The following is a 5,743-nucleotide window of genomic DNA, read 5'->3' on the forward strand; positions in this document are numbered from 1 at the left end:
AGGGAGGCGATATATCATTGAAGCTCTCACGTAGGGAATAGGAGTTCATATACAACCGGTGCACGGTTCTTCCATACGGTTTAAACACGATTATTGAATGGGAAGCTTTTTTATAACAAGATTTTGTGTGTTTACTTTTTCAGCACAATTTTCTGCATGTAGTGTTGTCACTGTTTTGGTTAGCTTAATTTTAATACATTCAGCATTCTTTAGCTGTCATTTTCTATTTCCCTTATTTTTTCTATTGGCAATCACTTGCTGAATTCCTGGATGAAGTCTTTGGTTATTTAAACCCTATTGCACAATGGCGTCGTGCCTCCGTATTGTCTCTCCTGCAGTATCAGGAGTGGGGAAGGTTTGGGTAAGCTATGTACGGATATTTCTCTTTTTCAAGTTGTTTTTTTTTTTTTTTTTTTTGTATCATTTTCAATGTCATATCGCTAATAAAATGATTTGGTTTTGCTATTGTATTTTAGATACTGAAGTTGATATGACATTCACTTTACTGACAGTCATGCAGCGGTAGTTTAAATTCCTTTAATGTTTGACATTTGTTGTTCTCTGAACTTTTGAAAAATCTGATGTCCATTGTCATTCTCCCCCTGATGAAGCTGTTTTTCGGCGAAACATCAAGGCCTTTTTCTCAGGGATAGAAGAAATGGTGCATGTTAAAGCTACTGGTTCGCATCTGCTGTGTCCTGTGCATGGATTCAGCACATGTGATTACTATGGCTAGAAGAAATGGTGCATGCTAAATAAAGCTATATGCTTGCATCTGCTGTATTCTTTGCCCAGACTCTACAGGATTTATTATAATTGACTGTCATTACATGATCAGGAAGAAAGATTGGTAGTACTTTTGTGGCTTTTGTATTTGACTAATTAAAAAAAAATTTGTTACATTGTTTGTAATAAAATATTAGTAACTTGCTTATAGGATTATATTGTTCCTTCATTTGTTTGTACTCTCACTAGTGCGTGTGTGGGTATGTGTAAGACAGGCAGCCACCTTGTTAACCAATGGCTCAAAGCCCCCATTTTGTTTCTCTTCAAGTTTCTAAAGGAGTAAGCTCATGCACACTCAGCAATGCCATAGCCCGAAAGACACAGGCACTCCACAGAGAGACAAACTAAACATCCACACAGGCACAGAGACACAGAAATAACATACTTAAGGCAGAAAAATAGACAGCCCCCCTTCCGACAGAAGACAGAGAGAGGTATAGCCACAACATACTCAGCCACAGAGATGCAGAGTTTTGCCTCTTCAAAATTAACAATATCTAAGCTTACTAATCTATATAATTTAAAAAGCACAAAAATAAAAACAAAAAGATAGTAATAGTGTTAGTCCAATAAAAGAGTACTGGCTTATATTCATATATTTTCTTTACCTCTTGAAGCTGTAGACTAACACAGCAGCCATTAACTACTTCATTTAAAAAGCAGGGTAGCTAGTATTTGAGCTTGCTCGCTTACCAACAAAAGTAAGCTTTTTATTATGTACCATGACACTCTCATAACTCTTTGCTTCAAGTAGTGCCAGTGGCCATAAAGAAAGGATACATAGGGCAGTAGTTGTTTACACGCTACCTCAGGAAAGGTTATATACGCTGTCAGGTACTGTAAGGCAGGGGTGAGCAAACTGGGATGCTTGAACAATTCTGAAGGGGGCCACACTGACTAATCTATCAGGAAAGAAAAAAAATGGCTAAACTGTTAAGGCTTGGTGCCGTGAAGGCATGGCAAGTTCATCAGGAGGGAGGGAGGGAGCTACCAGAACAGTGACACCTTTATAAGCATGGAAAAGAGAAAAATTGGGGGAAAAAAAAAGTTAGGCAGGGTGGACTGGAGTTTTTTTCCATTTCTAAAATATTTTTAACAGCATCTGACATAGTGTGGAGTGGGCATCTATTTGGTGTGCTTTGGTCTGCAAAGGTTTCCATACACAGGAAAGGAGGCTATAGAATGGGGGTCATGGGATGAGGTTGAAAGGGGATAGACTCAAGTACTCTTACAAAATATTTCTTTACAGAGAGGGTGATGGATGCATGTAAAGACCTCCCACTAGCGATGGTATCTACCATATAAATGGGCTTGGACCGACCTGCCGCAAATGCGCAGTAGAGAGCAGCTCTACTGCTCATGCGCAAGAGCACGCCGGTCAGAGTGGAGCCCAACGGACTTGGAAACGGCGAGGAGGAGCAGCGGCGGCAGCACAGGAGGTCTCCGGGGGGTGTCTCTATCTCGCGCGGGGAGAAGCGGCGGCACAGACACGGGAGGTTGCCGGGAGTGTCTCTCGCGTGCGCCTCATCCCCAAGCATCGGGCGGGCCAGCCAGCATTGAGCTCAGTGGAGAGACGCGCGCGAGAGAGACCGACCCCCGGAGACCTCCCATGGAGCAGCAGTGGTATCTAAGTGTCAGGCGGGCCAGAGAGAAGAGGGAGTGGAGGAGGGCTGAGGGAGAGGGACAGGGTTGTGGAGGAGGTGGGAGGGGAAGGAAGAGGATATTTATTTATTTATTTTTAACTTTTATATACCGACATTCTTGCATTAAATGCAAATCATGCCGGTTTACAGTAAAACAGAAAAAGCAGGAAAAAATTTCTTAGTCGAATACAATGAAACAGCTTAGTTAACAAAGGAAACATAAAAATAAACTTTTACATATACACAAAGGTTTGCATGAAGGGGTGCACAAAGGGGAGAGCCCCTTTACCGCGCCCCTTCGGCACGTGACGCCTGGTGTTGAGGCTGTCTTAACTGTCCGATGTTAGTGATGTCATGGGGGGCGGGTCTAATGATCGCAGCACTTACATCGCTGCTTCTTTCCAGTTCCAGGTGAAGATCAAGCTGTTTCATTCACTTCCCCTCCCATGACTGTGGGGTGAGAAGCGCTGCAGGGTGCCCCTTGATGTTATCTGGAGGGTTAAGTTGTGGAATACAGAAAAAGGGAGTGGAGGAGGGCTGAGGGAGAGGGAAGATGAGAAGGGATGGAAGGAAGAGGATGTAAGTGGGAAGGGTAAAGTGGAGTGGAGGAGGGCTGAGGGAGAGGGGAAAAGGGGAAGGGAAGGTGAGAGGGGAAGGGAAAAGGATATGACTGAACAAGTGGGAAGAGTAAGAAGTTCTGGAGAAGAGAAAAAAGTGGAGGAGGGCTGGGAGAGGGAAGGAGTTGTAGATGAGGTGAGAGAGAATGGAAGGAAAAGGGAAGTTGTGGAGAACAGAGCGGCTCTAACTGTGCCAGTCTGACCGATGGAATCTCGCCCGTTTTAATGGGCTTAACGGCTAGTAGACAAAAGTATCTGACTTATAGAAAGCATGGGATAAATACAGGAGATCTCTAAGAAAGTGATGGGAATTATAATGCTAAATTAATTGGGCAGATCAGTATACTAGATGGGCCATATGGTCTTTTTCTTCTGTCATGTTTCTTTTAGACTTCAAAAGGCTGTGGCATAAACAGAGAGGCTCCCTATGAGCTAAAAGGATGGAAATGAGGACAAACTAACGTCTGGTGTAACATTTCTGCAAGGGGCGGTGGAATGCCTTTTTGATGTGGGGGTTGGGGGCCAAGCCACCTAAGCGCTATCTTGTACTCTTATTGGTCTCTCTCTCTCCCTCTTTTTCGGCTCGATACTGTAAGACCGCGGCAGAAAGAGTGCGGCATTGCCAGGCGCACCCTTCCTCCCCGCACGCACAGTTCTCTTGACCTAGCGCCTGATACTCTCTTCTAATTGCATGCAAATGCATGCCGCGGCTGTGAAGCGTTAGGGAAGGGTTATGCCCGCGCAACCCATTTTACTGTATAGGCGCTTAATACAGCGCCTATACAGTAACCTGGGTGCGCTGGTACCTGTCATTTCAAATGTCATTTCAAATGACATTTGAAATGACAGGCACCAGGAAGTGTAAAAAAAACCCAAAAAACCAAAAATATGTAAAAACCTGAGTGTTATATAAAAAAATTTTTTTTAAATACCTGTCACTTTCATGCGGTCATCCAGGCAGCGGCGTGGGTCCAGGCGGGCGGCGGCGGGAGCCGGGTGTTCGATCGAGGCCGCGGGCGGGTGGGCACCTGTTTGATTGGGCGGCGGCAGCAGCGGCAGGATCCGGGGGGCGGGTGGGCGTGTGTTCAAACGAGGCCGGGTCACACAGGCGCGCATTAATTCACTGCCGGTGGGGGTTGCCGGAGGCCGCTTTCGCCGCCGGCTCCCTCCGCCTGAATTAATGCGCGCCTGTGCAACCAGGCCGGGTTGCACAGGCGCGCATTAATTCACTGCCGGTGGGGGTTGCCGGAGGCTGCTTTCACCGCCGGCTCCCTCCGCCTGAATTAATGCGCGCCTGTGCGACCCGGCCTCGTTTGAACATGCGCCCACCCGCCCCCCCCGGATCCCGCCGCCGCCGCCCGCCCAATCAAACAAGCGCCCACCCGCCCGCGGCCTCGTTTGAACACGCGCCCACCCGCCCCCGGATCCCGCTGCCGGCGCCCACCCGCCCGCGGCCTCGTTTGAACACGCGCCCACCCGCCCCCCGGATCCCGCCACCGCTGCCGCCGCCCGCCCAATCAAACACGCGCCTACCTGCCCGCGGCCTCGATCGAACACCCGGCTCCCGCCGCCGTCCGCCGGCCGCCTGGACCCACGCGGCCCTCCGGCTCCTGCCGCTGCCTGGATGACCGCACGAAAGTGACAGGTATTTAAAAAAAAAAATTTTTTCTGACAGGTTTTTATGTGTCCCACAGTATTACATTTTCTCGCTCATCTCTGTATCGCCTTTTTTTTTTATTGTGTTTGAGTATCTTAAGTGGTGTTGATGGATTTGTTACTAGACTCACAGTCCTAACACCTACTAGGGGGAGGCGGTAAACTAACATGTTAAGGCCGCGGCAAAACAGCGGGTTACTAAGGAGATAATATCAGCGCCCGTTACAGTATCGGAGGGGAATAGCTAATTCCTTCATTATACAGCTAATTCGTTCATTTACACATCATATACATGCCGCGTGCGGAAAGGGTTATGCGTCTGTTTTAAAAAGCGCTAAGGACGCGCGAAACTGGAGACTGTATCACTGAATCGCCTTACGCGTCCGAATTGTGCGCTCCGAGCACGTTACAGACGGGAAATCTTCAACCGAACGATACTGTATCGAGCCGTTTATCAGTTCAGATGCTGAGAGCTGGAGGACCTGCAGAGGCATGTTGCTTTTGCCTTCCTAGAACAACTGGTGCCTGCCCCACCCGGATTTCCCACAGTGATTCTTCAGAAAAGGCCGGATTATGGTGGGGCCATGACCCCTATGTTTTACCCTATTCTGACACCCATGTCACGGAGGTATTCTGTAAGCGGTTGTTACAACACAGAAACATCTGCAGGGCAGATTCGATGGACCATCTTGGTCTTTGCTGTCATTTACCATGACTGGGGCACCTTATTAGTCCAGTCTGGTTTTCGGACCATGGTTTGATTATAGTAGTTCTAAATCCATAGAGTAAATTACATAAACCAATCAAATCTACCGGTTCCTAAATGAAGCCGGCTCCTTAAAGCCAATCCCAGCTCAAAGCAAAATAATACATGGGGCGGGATTTAGCCACAGTTCTCTTCCTTTACTGACAACAATACTAACCAATTGTGAGTAGGTTTGGCTCAGAGGAGCCAATGAAAAATTCAGCCATTCTTTGAAAAAAAATATCCTCCAATGAGAGCGCGCCGGAGGAGGCTTTTCTGACGTATAAGAACCTCTG

This window comes from Rhinatrema bivittatum, chromosome 4, assembly GCF_901001135.1.
Source record: "Rhinatrema bivittatum chromosome 4, aRhiBiv1.1, whole genome shotgun sequence".
Lineage (NCBI taxonomy): Eukaryota > Metazoa > Chordata > Amphibia > Gymnophiona > Rhinatrematidae > Rhinatrema > Rhinatrema bivittatum.